Below are 15845 nucleotides of genomic sequence, written 5' to 3' on the forward strand. Positions count from 1 at the left end.
CACCTTAACTAACATAATATTGTATCTTAACTATACTTCAAAAAATAAAATAAGACAGAAAAAGGGTAGACATGGGGAAAAAAAGAAAGAACCAAGGGCAGGGACAGCCTGGTGGCTCAGCAGGTTGGTGCCTGCCTTCAGCCCAGGGCATGATCCTGGAGACCTGGGATCATGTCCCACATCTGGCTCCCTGCATGGAGCCTGCTTCTCCCTCTGCCTGTGTCTCTGCCTCTCTCTCTGTGTGTCTCTCATTAATAAATAAATAAAATCTTAAAAAAAAAAAGAACCAAGGGCAATGAGGCAATGAATAGAAAACAGTTACAAACATAGTAAATACTAAACCAATTATAATAATAATCACAACAATCACTTTAAATATGAATGGTCTAAATATACCAATTCAAAGACAGAGATTGTCAGAGTAAATTAAAAACACAAAACCCATTCAATTGCATGTTGTCTATAAGAAACCCATTTGAAATATAACAATACAGATAGATTAAAAGTAAATAGGTAGAGAAGAAATTAAAATTCTTGTATACTTCTGGTAGAAATGCAAACTAGGGGCACCTGGGTGGCTCAGTTGGTTGAATGTCCAACTGTTGATATCAGCTCAGGTTATGATCTCAGGGTCATGGGATTGAGCCCCATGTCAGGTTCCACACTCAGTAGGGAGTCTACTGGGTATTTTTCTCTCTCCTACTCCTTTTGCCTTCTCCTTTTGCCCCTCCCACATTCTCACATTCTCTCTCTCTCTCTCTCACACACACGCACAAACACACATAAATTAATATTAAAAGAAAAATAAATGCTAACTAATGCAGCTGTTGTAGGAAACAGTTTGATAGTTCCTAAAAACTTAAGCATAAAATTATCATATGATCCAGCAAGTCCACTTCAAGGTTTCTACCCCAAAGAATTGAAAGTAGAGACCCAAACAAATACATGTTCATAGCAGCATTATTCATAAAAGCCAAAAAGTAGAAACAACCCAGATGTTTACTAATGGATAAATGAATGAACAGAATGTGGTATATACATATAATGAGATATTATTCAGCCTTAAAAATGGAATGAAGCTCTGATATGTTACAACATGGATAAAATTTGAAAACATTATAAATTTTAAAAGTCAGAAACAAAAGAACAAACTTTGTACAATTCCACTTACATGAGGTACTCACAATAGACAAATTCATATAGGCAGAAAGTAGAATAGAGGCTACCAGCTGTGTGTGTAGGCAGGGGTAGTTATCCTTAAATGTTAGAGTTTCTGTTTCCAAGTTCTGGAAATGAGTAGCCATGATAGTTGCACAATACCGTGAACATACTTAATGCCACTGATTTGTACACATAAAAATGGTTAAAATGGTAAATTTTACATTATGTGTTTTACCACAGTAAAAAAAAAAATTAAGAGAAGGAATAGAGAAAGATATATCATGCTATCATGATCAAAAGAAAACTGGGGAAAAAAAAAGAAAACTGGAGTAGCTATATTAATTTCAGACTTGAGAGCAAGAAAAATAACCAGGGATAAAGAGGAGAATTACATAATAATAAAAGGGTCAATTCTCCAAGGAGACATAACAGTTCTTAACATGTATGTGCCTAAAACAAAGTATCAAAATTCATGAAGTAAAAACTAATGGAACTGCAAAGTGAAACAGAAAAATTCAATAAATACCCCTCTATCAGAAATGGTCAGATCCAACAGGCAGAAAATCAGTAAAGACACAGCTGAGCTGAACAGCACCATCATTCAACTGGATGTGACTGACATTTATAGACCACTTCATCCAAAAACAGAGTATACATTCTTCTCAAGCTCACATGGAGCAATCACCAGGAGACCATATTCTGGGGCAAGAAAATGTATCATACAAAATATATTCTCAAACACAGCGGCATGAAACTGGAGATTAATGGTAGAAAGATGGCAGGACCAAAACAACAACAACAACAACACAAAATAATTGGAGATTAAACAGCACACTCCTAAATAACACAAGTCAAAGAAGATCAAAGAAAAAAATTTTAATGTTTTGAAGAAAATTAAAATACAACCCACCAAAATTGGTAGAAGCAATGCTTGAAGGGAAATTTTTAGCATGGAATGCATATATTAAATATATGTATATTCATAAATATATATAAATATATGTATAATCAATTATCTAAGCTTCTATGTTAGGCAACTAGAAATGGTAGAGCAAATTAAATCCAAAGTAAGCAGAAGAAAAGAAATAAAAATTAGCGCAGAAATCGGTGAAATTGGAAACAGGAAAACAATAGATAACATCAATCAACCCAAGAGGTACTTCTTTGAAAAGATCAATAAAATTAGTAAACCCCTAGCCATGCTAACCAAGGGAAAAATAAAGACACAAATTACTAATACATGAAATGAAAGGACCTCATCACCAAAGATCCCACAGACATTAAAAAGGTAACAAGGGAATATTATGGATTACTATATAGCCACAAATTTGATAACTTATATTAAATGAACTAATTCTAAATTAATTAATTAATTAATTAATAAACAAACAAATTAATTCCTTAAAAGACACAGTCTATTAAAACTCACACAAGAAGAAATAGACAATCTGAATGGGCCTATATCTATTAAATAAATTGACTCAATAATTAATAATCTTCCAAAATGGAAAGCACCAGGCTCAGGTAGTTTCACTGGTAAATTTTGCTAAACGTTTAAGGAGCAAGCCTCACTCATTATTTACCATCCGTTCTCGAAAATAGGAGAGGGAACACCTCCTAACTATTCTATGAGCATTCCCCTAACACCAAAACCAGACAAAGACACCCCAAGGAAACTACAAACCATTATCTCTCATCAACATAGATGCAAAAAATCCTCAACAAAATATTAGCAAATTGGATCCAACCATGTACAAAAAGAATAATACTTCACAGACCAGTGGAATTGGTTCCAGTATGCAAAGCTGGCTCAACATTTCAAAATCAATGAACATATTCCATCTCATCAATAGGCTAAAGATATATTTTATTATATATTTATAGTTTTTTATGACTAATCATATAAATATAATAAAGGGCTGTCACCACAAAGGAAAAAAATAAAAAACCTGACTTCTATCTGGTAGAAGTAAGGAAGGCATCATAGAGGAAGTGACGCTAGAACTAGGTCTTGAGAGATGAGTAGAATTTCTCCAGGGAAGGGTGGTTTAGGGAGAAGAGGCACCTGAGTGAAGATACCATGGCAGGAAGGTAACTAGTCAGGTGTGGCTAGTGTGTGATGTTGACAGTATAGAAAGCTCCGGAATCCTTTGTCTGTCATATCTGGCTATTTCACCCACCTGCAAATCCCAGATTCCTCCAAGAGGCATTTCTTAACAACCTTTCTTACACACACTGCATCCTGCCAGGGTCAAGCACAATGACAAAGTAATCTTTATAAACCCAACGTTGCCTCGCACACCTCCCTCACAGAAGGGCCTTGACATGTCAAAGCCAGTTGACTCTAGCTCCATTTATGTAATGGTAAATATCACTGGTCTTTATTTGTCAAATAGCTGGAAATTTTACTCACCTCCTCCTGCCCCTGCAGCTAGTTAATGGTTAGTTTCTAATTGCTGCCTCATGTTGTCTGGCGGGAGGTTCTGTATGACTCAGGGTTTTATTGAGTATGACATTCCAGGAGGTCACTGGAGACACTCCTCCTGAACGTGACCCCAGGCACACAGGCTGCGAGCACAAGTGGACAAGAGGAGATACTCTCTCTTCTCTAAGTGTTCAGATAGCATTGAAATTTCTGAAAAAGAAAAGACAAAAAAGAACCAAGACACTTGCTGCAGATAGTAGGAAGGAAAGGGAAAAATAAAATCTGTTCACCCACTTTTATGAGACTAGATGCCATTTTCCAAGGTTGATAGAAACCACTGAGCATCTGCACAGAAAAGAACATTTCCATCCTTCCAAATGCCTAAAGATATGGCCATATGCATGTTAGATGTTTGACTATGAATGTTCATGGCACCATAATTTACAATGTTAAGCAAGAGCTGTCATTTCAAAAAAGGAGACACAAGGCATTTTAAACGTTCGTGTGCACATAAATGCAATTTAAATTTGCATAAATGTCATGAATATAATGGTGCATCTTCAATCAAATGATTAAGCATTTCTGAAGAAAAGCAATTAAGAGTTACAGTGACTGCATCATGATGATCTTAGGTAGAACCATGATCTGCTTCGGGATAGTTAGTACCAACAACGAAAATTGATTATGCACTTACAAAAAAACCAGACTATGCTCAGAGCTTCATGGGTCTTCACAATAATGCCCCTATGACAGCTGGCCTGGAATCATCCCATTTTACAGATGAGGAACAGAGGTCTGCATTAGATCGGCCAGGCCCCAAATTCTAGCCTGGATCTAAATCTTTTATTTTAACCAGCCCCCTACTGTCTCCTTGAAATGGCTGGTTGGCATCTATCCTGTCACTAACTAAGCATTTATTGAGCATGTAAACAGTAACCTAAGAACAGGGAATAATGTGTATAAAATGCAATCTGCCCTCAGCAAACTGTTGGTCTAGTAGGCACTTTTTTTTTTTTTTACCTTTAATATTACTATGCAGAAAGCAGCTTTATTCATAAGAGAGAAAAAAAAAAACAGGAAAAACATTTCCTTCCTTGGAGAAATGGTCAAATAAAACCATGGTACACCCATATCACAGACTATTATTTCAGCGATAAAAAGGAACAAATTACTCATACATGCAACATCTTGGATGGGTCTCAAAGGAATTATGCCAAGTGAAAAAAAAGTCAACCAAAAGGTTAAGCGCCGTATGATTCCATTGATGTAACATTCTTGAAATAACACAATTATAGAGATGGAAAACAGGTTACTAGTTGCCTGGGATTAGGGATGGGAGATGGGTGTAGCTTGAGGAAGACTTATGTTGATGGAACCGGTTGACTTTGGCGAGTTAAAGGAATCTACACATGAGCTAATACTGCATAGTAGTCACACACACACACGAATGCATATAAAACACGGGGAATCTGGATAAACTCTGTGGACCGATGTCAACACCCTGGTGGTAATATTGTCCTATAGTCACGTGGCGTGTTACCATTGAGGGAAGCTAGGTGAAGAGCACGAGGACCTCCCAGTGCTTTTTGTTTTGCAACTCCCTTAAATCTACAAGGATTTCAAAATTTTTTTCAAAAAATTTAACTGCTATGCAAGTAATTCTCCTTTTTTAGACACTGTTGAACTCCACTGGGAGCTGTAACTCCTCTGCCATTGCCCTGAGGCCATTGCCCTGAGAAAGCAAAGATTTTGCTGGTCCTTGGCAGAAATTGAGGTTATTATAGTCAATAGTTTAGTAAATCAGCCGTTAACACGCAACTAACCAGCATGTTAAAATGACAGTCTCGTATAGAGATTTTTGTTTTTTGCTGAAGCATAATCCTTTTGTTAAATAGATCCACAAACACACATTTTGTACTTTTATACGTTTTAAATTTTTTTTTTATTTATTCATGAGAGACACACAGAGAGGCAGAGACACAGGCAGAGGGAGAAGCAGGCTCCCTGCGGGGAGGCCGATGTGGGACTCGATCTCAGGACCCCTGGATCATGCCCTGAGCCAAGGGCAGATGCTCCACCTCTGAGCCATGCAGGTGCCACTATACATTTTTTAAAGTATGATCTAAAACACATTATGACCCATACATAAAAAAATATAAGTCTTTCTATTCCTATGCCATGCTTTTTAAAGAATTATCCTGCTTGTAATCTGTACATAAAATATACTGCCCATGAACTTGATTCATGGCCAAAAATCCCACAAAATTAAGGAAGCATTTGCCTATCTACTCTAAGTGACCAAAGTTTCCTCATGGGTGGGCAGATGTGTTGGTCTTCTTTTCCATCAAAATCTTCTACTTCTCTAATGGGCTTTCTTCTTATGCCCCCTTTTGACCCCATTTTGTCAAATACAAGATGCCTGGAATTATAAGAAACATCCTGACTTCAGAGATATTCAAGCATGAAAGAAGCGTGTCTTAGAATCAGTAGAACACTGTGGCTCAGCTCAGTTGGTTAAGTGTCTGACTCTTGATTTCGGCTCAGGTCATGACCTCAGGGTCATGAGATTGAGCCCCATGTTGGGCTCCATGTGGGGCATGGAGACTGCTGAAGGTTCTCTCTTTCCCTCTGTTCATGCTCATGCACGCTCCCTCTCTCACTCTCAAATCAAGTCAATCAATCAATCATAGAATCAGTGGAACACTATAATATTCCATCCAAATACCTCCAAAATTCCATCCAGATACATCCAAAGATAACCCTTGTGTTTATTTGAACCAGGATCCTCCCTGATGCCATAAAGAAAATGTTTCTACTTATGGTGATGCAATCCCTCCATTCAAACTACAAGGTCCAAACAGAGGTTTCCTTTTTGTGGGTTAAGAACCTATATGAGGAAGGGGAGAGTGTGTGGTTATTTGCAATAATGAGATGAGTTCATGTGAAACTTCCCAGAGAGACCAGAGCCTGGGATACGCCACGTGTGAGTGGAGACCAGCTGACTGGAGGCCCATGATTCATCGACCACTAGCTCCATTACAAGAGCAAGGATGCAGTTTCTGGGATAGATAATCAGCTACTTCCTGCCTGTGTGGGACCCCAGGAAGGCTTAGCTGAGTCACACAGCAATGATTGGGGTGGCTCTGCTGAGTCACAGGCCAGCTATGCAGAGAAGTCTTCCCGAATAAGCACTGTGCTGCTTATGCTTGAGAAGGGGGTCACTTCCAGAAACCAAACAGGCCCTGCCACCATGACAACAGAAAGGAGGGTACGGCATGACCACAGCTCCTGGCACCAAGTCACCAAGGCCCAGCTGGAGGGTTAGCGGGACCAGGCAAGAAAGCCACAGACTTTAGCCTCCAAGAGGAATTAATCCAGAGTCTCCTAATCACAGATTAGGCCATAGACCTCATCCAGTCCAGGAATAGGTACACTTGGATGAAAAAAATAGAAAAATCTTTGTTCTGCTAACCAACAATGGAGATTTAGCATTTAAAAAAAAAAAAAGATTTTATTTATTTATTTGAGAGAGAGAGCACAAGCTGGGGGAGGAGCAGAGGGAGAAGCAGGCTCCTTGCTGAGCAGGGACCCCAATGTGGGGCTCCATCCCAGGATCCTGAGATCATGAACTGAGCTGAAGGCGATGCCCAACTGACTGAGCCACCCGGGCTCCCAGATATTTAGTATTTTAAGTATGAATGTAGTTCATCAGCCTCATCTGTGCCTGCAACCAATAAAAATCATAATATGTTCACGTCACATTATGGTTGTTGCAAATATCTTGAAATATCGTTCGCCCTTCATCCCTCCTTAGAACTAATGGTTGTTTTAGACTCGCCACAATATCTTGCCATTTTAATCCGTTATTAAAGTAGCACCTACGTTCCTCTTCACAAATGTTTGGGTTTTTCGAGAACTGTATTTCAACAGACATTCTTAGTCATTCGATGTAATGTTTTTCACATGGAGGCATATTCTGAGAAAGGGATCCAGGGTCAATCTTAGATCACCAAAGGGAAAGAGCATAAAAGCATCATACTAGTTGGCTAGGGTTGCCATAGTAAAGTACCACAGACAAGTGGCTTAAGCAACAGAAATTTGCCTCACATTTCTGGAGGCTGGAAGCCCAAGATCGAGGGGTCGGCAGGGTTGACTGCTTCTGAGGCCTCTCTCCTTGGCTTGTAGAAAATGGGCCTTCCTTGTGTCTGTTCACATTGTCCCTGTGTCCAAACTGTTTCTCAGGACCCCAGTCATGTTGAGTGAGAGCCCACCCTAATGACCTCATTTTAACCTCGTTAACTCTGCAAAGACCCTATCTCCAAGTAAGGTCACATTCTGGGGTACTGGAGGGGAGGACTCCAACATATGGTATTTTTGGAGGGGGAGGGGGGACAATTCAACTCACAACAGGCACATACTGTCGTCCAATCTCCCTGCTTTCTTGGTGAGGAGCCTCAGCCCCAGAGCAGAGGAGTAACTGACAAAATTACTAGTAGAACTCAGGCTTCCCAACACCTCGTTCAGGACTTAAAGGGCTTTGTGGACTGTAAAGGGCTGCACAGTCATAGGTAAATGGCAATCTCCCCGCTGCAGACTCTCTCAGTTGCCCGAGAGGCCCAATCTGAATGCTAAACCTTTCACCTACCGGGCAGCCAGTTCTTTGGTCCCAGAAGAGGAGGAATGGGAATCACCTGTGATACAATTTATTTTCTGTTGGAAGCTGCTTGCTATCCCATCTTTACATTTTGCAGCAGTTATGATCACCTGCATACAAGGTGGCGAGTGATGGGGCATGGGGAGTCCACTTGCGGTCCCCAAGAAAATGCCTGCAACCCTGACTGCACTTACTGCACCAAAGACATTTGAACACTTCAGGAAAATGAGAATATTTTCTCACCCTTTATTTTCTCTCTGAGACTCTCCCTCTCTGATAAATCTTGACCTCAGGCCTATTAACCCACTGAAATCCTGTCTCCCCCGTCTGACCCTGTTCTCTGAAGAACTGAAATGGACTCTTTCCGCAGAGCTGTTGGCATGCACAAACCCAAGATGCAGAACAAGTCTGATGGAAAGCAGTCCAAGCAGAGAGCTGCTGGGATCCAGATAGACCGACTTCAATACACTGGCCAGGATCCATATATCTGATTGTCATTCAGGGTTTAGTTAAGAAACCAGCACCCCCATGTCTTCCTGGGGCAATCATAATGGTCACCTCCTCTAGCTGGAAGGTGGAAGTCAAGGCAGGGAACAGGAGAGACTATTGCCTGCAAGTCCTAAAGCGACATCTGGGACACTTGTCATCTCTGAGCTGTGCCCTCCTCGGCCCTTCACCAAAGCGTACAGACTGCTTACAGCCTGCACGTGGCGTGAACCCAGGGCGCTTTGCACTTCTCCCCACATACTAACTACACACACGACGGTGATTAAACACCTAACTGCTGCATCCCTGTCTTCCCCACTAGATCCTAGGGTAGGGGCCACCGTGTCTCCTTCCCACCACCGTGCTCTCAGTGCTAAGCACAGATTCCCACACATGGCCCACACCCATCAATATTTGCTCAGCAAATAAACGAATGCCTCTCCCACTCCAATACCCACCTCCCTGAGAGCCTATGCCCTGTTGCAGTCCTCTCTGCCCTTCAAAGTGACCCAAGTTCATTTAAATTTAGCTTTAAAAATATGCTCAAAAAAGGTGGAGCAAAAACCCCTGCTGCAACCTGCCTTATGGACCCGCCTCTCAATGAGGCCCTGCGGCTGTCGGGTAATAGTACCCCAGCTGCCTTTATACTTGCTATCAAGTATAAAGACTTGATACTTGATACTTGGACACTGCCTCATTTATTCTCCACAATGGCTTCATTTTAGAGACTCTCAGGCTCAGGGTTGGACCTCTTATGTAAGGTCACACAGCTAAGAGGGCATACTGGGAAATATGTTTGGTCTGTGTACCCTATTCCTGGGGCAGCGCTCCTAAAACCCTTGGAATTTCCTGAGTAATAGGAGTATCTTTTGCTCTTCACTTTTTGATCACACCTGAGTTTATGCTAACGAGGTGACACAGGTGGAGCCCCCAGATAGCCTCAGGATGGGGCTTTCAGGGCGGGGAAACTTCAGCCCTACTCACGGACCCCTCAATAGGGCAGTGGGGACCGCAGATGGAGCCCCATAAAACCTTTGAACCAAGAGATGTGCTTCCTGGTTGGTGATGGTGGAGAGGTGCTGGGAGGGTGCTATGGCAGAGAGAGCACGCGAGCCCCCCCCTCCCCCCCGCAAAAGACCTAGGCATGTCTTCCCCCTGGAGGGGGGTCTGAGGGGGTGGTGCATCCCCCCCACCCCTAGGGGGGTTGCATTCTTGGGATAAACCAGTAACAGCTAGTCAAGTGTTTTCTCTGAGTTCTGTGAACGGTTTAAGCAGATCATCAGGGGCGCCTGCTTGGCTTGGTGGCTGAGCACCTGCGTTGAGCCCAGGGCATGACTCCGGGACCTGGGATCGAGTTCCCGGGGGCCTGCTTCTCCCTCTGCCTGGGTCTCTGCCTGTCTTTGTGTGTCTCTTGTAAAGAAATTAAAGGCTTAGCAGATCCTCAAACCCGCATTGGAGGCAGTCCGCCGGGAGTGTAGGTGACCGCTGGTGCCCACGACTGGTTCCACTGAGGCTGAGCCCTCCCCCCATGGGCCAGGATGTGCCTGCCCCCAGACAGCCCATCAAGGAGGGGGCGCGGGTCCTCGGGGAGAAGCCCCCGTGGGGAGTCAGGGCTGCTCTGCTCCACCGGGAGGAACCAGGCCCAGGGCCCGGACACTAGGCCTGTAAACGTCTGGCTGTGGCTTTGCCACCTGCAAAGTCCTCCTGGCTTAGGTCTCTAAGCGCCGCGCCCATGCTTCTTGGCCTGGGACTAGAGGCCTTCCCAGGCTGTCAGCCGGGAGACCACACTTCTTTGCCAGCTCTCAGCCCTGTCCTACCTGAGGAACCTCAGCACCAGGGCAGCAGCAATCACCACCAGTCCCTGCTGCCCCGGCTGATGAGCAAAGGGAAGAGGTCTCCCCACTTCCTGGAAACACCAATGCCCCTCCCCTGACCCTGTAGGTCCTCACTACTACAAAGCCCGCAGCTAAAAAAAAAAAAAAAGAAGAAGCGAGAACCTATAAGGGACAGAGATTTTTCACCCACACAGCCTCCTTGGATGTATCTTCGCAATTGCGTTGCACGAATGTTTCCAGGAGAATCTGTTTAAATTCTAAACACATTTTCCCTTGGCACTTGAAGCCAGGTTCCAGACGAGGGAAGCAGCTGAATACTAATTACTTGTAGCCAAGGACATTTAAAGACCAATCTTTCACTTCTTTTCACAACTTGAATCATCTGTTCCTAATGCGATTTGCCCAACCCCCTTTACAGAAAACAAGTTAATAAACCAGCAAAATCCACAGAGAGGATGAATTAAATGAAATTAACAAGCTTGCTTTCCTTCCTTCATTTATTTGACAAATATTTACTGGATGCTTCCCATCCCCAGGCAGTGGGCTAAATGCTGGGGAGAGAGCGATGAGCAAACACTGGCAGGGTGCCTCCCCCCAGGTGCTGAAGTCTAGTAAGAGAGGAGGCATGAAGGAAATAATCACACCAACGAACATAAAACTGCAATTCTGGGGGCCCAACAGGAGAGAGGTTAGGCCTGCGGTCTAATGAGTGCATTTCACGGGGATCTGAGCTAGTCACCAGGCTGGGAAGACTGCCCTGAGGACAAGACCCTAGATGCATCAGGAGCTAAGTGGGCCAGGGGGCCAGGGGGACACTTGCTAGCCAGATGCACTTTCCAAGGAAGGGAACATGGCCAGGTCAAGGGAGCTTCAGAAAGTCAGTAGGACTGGAGGAGTAAATGGTCTAAGATGAGGCCAGGGACCTGGGCAGGGGCCAGGCCACCAGGTACGGGGTGAGCTGTGCTGGGCGAGTTTGTCACTAAGCCCAAGAGCATGGGGAGACACTGAAGGGCTTTGATCACCCGCGTGCCACAATGAAACTGTTGCCTCCAAAACAGTACTCTCATGGTAGCAGAATGAGTAATATGGGTCATGCTGTACTTTTCATCTGAAATAGGAAAGATTAAAAAAATGAAATAGGAAAGAGTATGAATTATTATCTCTTCTAGAGATGACAGTAATGACATGTTGAGAAGGAAAGTGACTTGTCCACTCGTAGCACACTAGAAGCTAAAACATGGAACTCTTGTCCCATGTTCCCAAGTCTCTAAACACCCAGTTTTTAAAAAGTAGATTGAAAAATCTGTCAATTGGGACGCCTGGGTGGCTCAGTGGTTGAGCATCGGCATTCGGCTCAGGGTATGATCCTGGAACTCCAGGATTGAATCCCACATCGGGCTCCCCACAGGGAGCCTACCTCTCCCTTGGCCTCTGTCTCTGCCTCTCTGTGTCTCATGAATAAATAAAATCTTTTAAAAAAAGAAAAAAATCTGTCAATTATCATATTAGATATGACCTCTCAACTTATGCATTTGACATGCTAAGTTGTGACATCCCGTGGCTATAAAGGACTCAGCCAGGGGCCAGAAATATAAGCCACCTGTCGTCCACTCCTAGGAGTGGTTATGTCTTACTCCCTCTTCTCTCCACACACTGGACCTATTTCTCCTCCCTTTCTCTGCTCTAAGTCACCCGAACTTCTTCACTGCTGTGTTACTCCTTAATACAAGTCTAAATCGTCCTAGACCACTGAGTGATAAACAGTGGGGAAAAAAAGACCCAGGGCCCCCAATGAACTAGCACAGACTGGCAAATGTTTCATATGCCAAGGAGATAACATACAAAACTAAAACTTTTAGCAGAAGAATGGAAATTATTTCTTTGAAGAAGAGCCAATGGGAGCTCTAGAACTGAAAATACAATGCCCAAAATTAAGAAGATTCTATGGATAGGCTTAAGAGAAAGTTAGGAAATCAAAAAATACAGAGAGGGGGGAAGCAAAGCATAATAAGAAGGCACAGAGCAACAAGAACATGGAAAGCACAACAGAGTAGGTGACTCAGAGGATACACTGAGAATGTCTGGTGTATGTACATACAAAATTCGAGGAGAGACGAGAATGAGGGAAATGTGATATTTAAGAAATAATGGCTAAGAAGTTTCCAAAAATGGTGAAGATCAAACTTCAAAGTCGGAAAACCCCGAGAATTCCAGCAGGATAAACAAACAACAAAAAAAAGAAACCCTTCCCTAGGCACACCATAATGAAACAGATGAAAGTCAAAGACAAAAGGAGTCTCTTGAATACAGCAAGAGGAAAAAAAAGGCATATTATCTTAAAAAGACCTAAAATAAAATGTCAACTGACTTCTCACTGGGGAACAATAGAGTGGTATCTTTAAAGTGTTTAGAAACAGGGATGCCTGGGTGGCTCAACAGTTGAGCATCTGCCTTTGGCTCGGGGCATCATCCCAGGGTCCCAGGATCAAGTCCCACATCAGGCTCCCTGCATGGAGCCTGCTCTCCCTCTATGTCTCTGCCTCTCTCTCTCTCTGTCTCTCATGAATAAATAAATAAATAAAATCTCTTTTTAAAAAGTGCTTAGAAGCAGCACACATATACTAAGTCAGGAATAAAAAAGCAGCAGCAAAGTCCCACACATATTAAAAATATACTATGAAGGTATTAGAAACAACCCTGTGAAAGGTTGGATGGATGGTCAACTTATCAGAGGAATAAAGCTTACCCAAACTGGCACAATAAAGTAGAAAATACAGCCATGTTACTATTAAAGTAATTGAATACATAATTTAAACTCCCTCAAAAAGAAAATCCTGGTCCAGATATATTCACTGATATTTCCAAACACTTGGAAAAGAAATAACAACGTTTACACAAACTCCGGGGGGGGGGGGGGGGGGAGGCAATCACAAACTTGTTTTTTTGACCATAATCTAAAACTTCTTAAGAATATTACAAGAATGGAAAATTTCAGAACATTCTTACTCATGAACACACAGAACCTTAAAGCCAATTGAACAGTATATATAAAGAAATTAACACATTATAGCCAAGGTAGGCTCCTTCCAGGAACACTGGGTTTGTGTAACCTTCAAAAACCAGCGAGTCATAATCACATGACATCTCAATAGATGCAGGAAAGACATAAAATTCAACATACATTCATCATTATAAAAACAAGCCCATAGAAGACTAGGAATAGAAGCTAACTCTGTTTTTATATTTAAAAAGCATCTACTAAAAACATTGTTGGTAACAAAATTACACACTTTCCTTCTGAGATCAGGAATGAGTGCCCACCATCACCACACTCCTATTCAATGCCCTACCAGAGGGCCTAACAGCAGTAAATCAAGAAAAATGGAGAAAGGATAGCATTGGAAAGAAAGAAAGAAAACTGTCATCATTCTCCCTGACTACATGATCGATTTATGTCCCCAAAAAATTACAGCTGAACTATTAAGAGCTAGTTTGTGAATTTAACAAGGTCTGGAACTACAAGGATACTTTTTTTTTTAAGTTATTTCTACGTAACTGTAGTAAATAATTAGAAAATGAAAATTTTAATATACCTTTAACTTCTTTATGCTTGATCTTTGTGAATGTATTATCCAGTCCACACCCCCACCCCGAAAAAAGTTTTTGATTAAACAGTCTTTTGTTGTGGAAAAAGAAGATAAATTTTAACAATAGCATCAAACACACTTATACACACACACACACACACACACACACACATCCTAATCTATAGGATAACAGCAGCCACTTGAGCTTAAAACTCTGCACACAACCTCCCCCAAACTGCCTAAGATCAAGGAGTAAAAATAAACCACACATGCCTTCAGCATTACCAGAATTGAGAGGAACTTCAAGTTATGCAGAGAAATATGCACCAAATGGCAACAGACTGGGTGACGGGCACTGAGGGGGGCACTTGATGGGATGAGCACTGGGTGTTATGCTATATGTTGGTAAATTGAACTCCAATAAAAAATAAATAAAATAAAAAATAAAATAAAATAAAATAAATAAAATAAAAAAATAAAATTAAAATAAAATAAAATAAAATAAAATGGCAACAGAGCAAGTTGTGGCTGGAGCTCTGCTCGGGCTTTAAGACTTTGGGAGTAAAGAGTGGGGAGGGAAGCTTAAGAAGATGCTTGAAAAATAGGAATCCTGCGCACCGTGCAGTCACACAGGGCTCTGTACTCAGAAGGATGCACTTGGCCTAAAGTTCTGTGGTCACCATCCTGAAATTCTTCACAGGTTTATCTTTGAAGGGACACCATCAGTGTAGAATTCAGGGAGGCTCGAAGTGAGTGCAAAGAAAGTGTGTAATGCCCACAACTGGGTAGGTGAGACGAGAGCCCCAGGAGACCACGCTTCGTTGAGTCAGAACTTGCTGTGACTGCGCACAGAAGGCGGCGTGTCCGTCGTAGGGCAGGCTCACGGCCAAGGAGTCCAGGGCCACCTTCCTCCCCCTCATCCACCAACCACATAGGCCGAAAACGATGACATACAGAGAAGGGGAGAGACAGATGACCAGGGTGCCTTTTCTTGCCTTTTCTTCCCAGTCCTTCCTCACTTATCAGTAACCCCAAGAAGGGTTACTAGAACTGTTGGTCGAATGTGAGCACATTCAGAAGTGAAGCAGAAAAAGTTAGTTTTGTACAACCATCCCGCTTTCTTCCTAAGAACAAAATACACACACACGTACAGCCTAGGAAATAGTCACATCATGTGATTTGGGGGATTTCATTCAAGAGTTGCTTGATTTTTTTTTTTTAAGATTTTATTTATTTGACAGAGAGAGAGAGAGCACAAGCAGGAGAGGCAGAGGGAGAGGGAGAAGCGGGCTCCCCATTGAGCAGAGAGCCCCATGCGGGACTTGATCCCAGGACCCCAGGATGATGGCCTGAGCCAGAGGCAGATGCTGACCCTCCCAGGCGCCCCTTCACTTAGGATTTAAATGCTCTTATATTTGCATTTAAAATGGCCATTGTAAAAAAATAAAAATTAAAAAATTTTTAAAAATTAAAAAAATAAAAAGGCCATTGTGCAATATAAAGATGAACAGTAGAATTCATGCAAATAATTCAAATTTAATTTTTTTTTATTTGGGACGAGGTTAAATAGCAAATAAAAAACGCCATGGAAAAATGAGGAGATGGCAAAATCAATTCCAGGAGGATGGAAAGTAAATACAAAAGGCGAAACAAAAAAAAAAAACAAAAAAAAAAAAGGCGAAACAATAAAACTTCAA

General features: G+C 42.2%; 1 protein-coding gene across 2 annotated transcripts in view; it reads right to left on the reverse strand.

Moving 5' to 3' along the window:
• Positions 1 to 15845, reverse strand: part of PFKFB3 (6-phosphofructo-2-kinase/fructose-2,6-biphosphatase 3) — a 141375-nt gene that overhangs the window by 23478 nt on the left and 102052 nt on the right. Inside the window, exon 17 of one of the 2 annotated variants that reach the window (XR_012031030.1) lies at positions 3575 to 3796. The exons of the other annotated variant lie outside the window; for it this stretch is intronic. The gene's annotated coding sequence lies outside the window, so the exon portion shown is untranslated. The remainder of the gene's footprint in view (positions 1 to 3574; positions 3797 to 15845) is intronic. 2 annotated transcript variants of the gene reach the window in all.

The sequence above is a fragment of the Canis lupus genome, chromosome 5, assembly GCF_048164855.1.
Source record: "Canis lupus baileyi chromosome 5, mCanLup2.hap1, whole genome shotgun sequence".
Classification (NCBI taxonomy): Eukaryota; Metazoa; Chordata; class Mammalia; order Carnivora; family Canidae; genus Canis; species Canis lupus.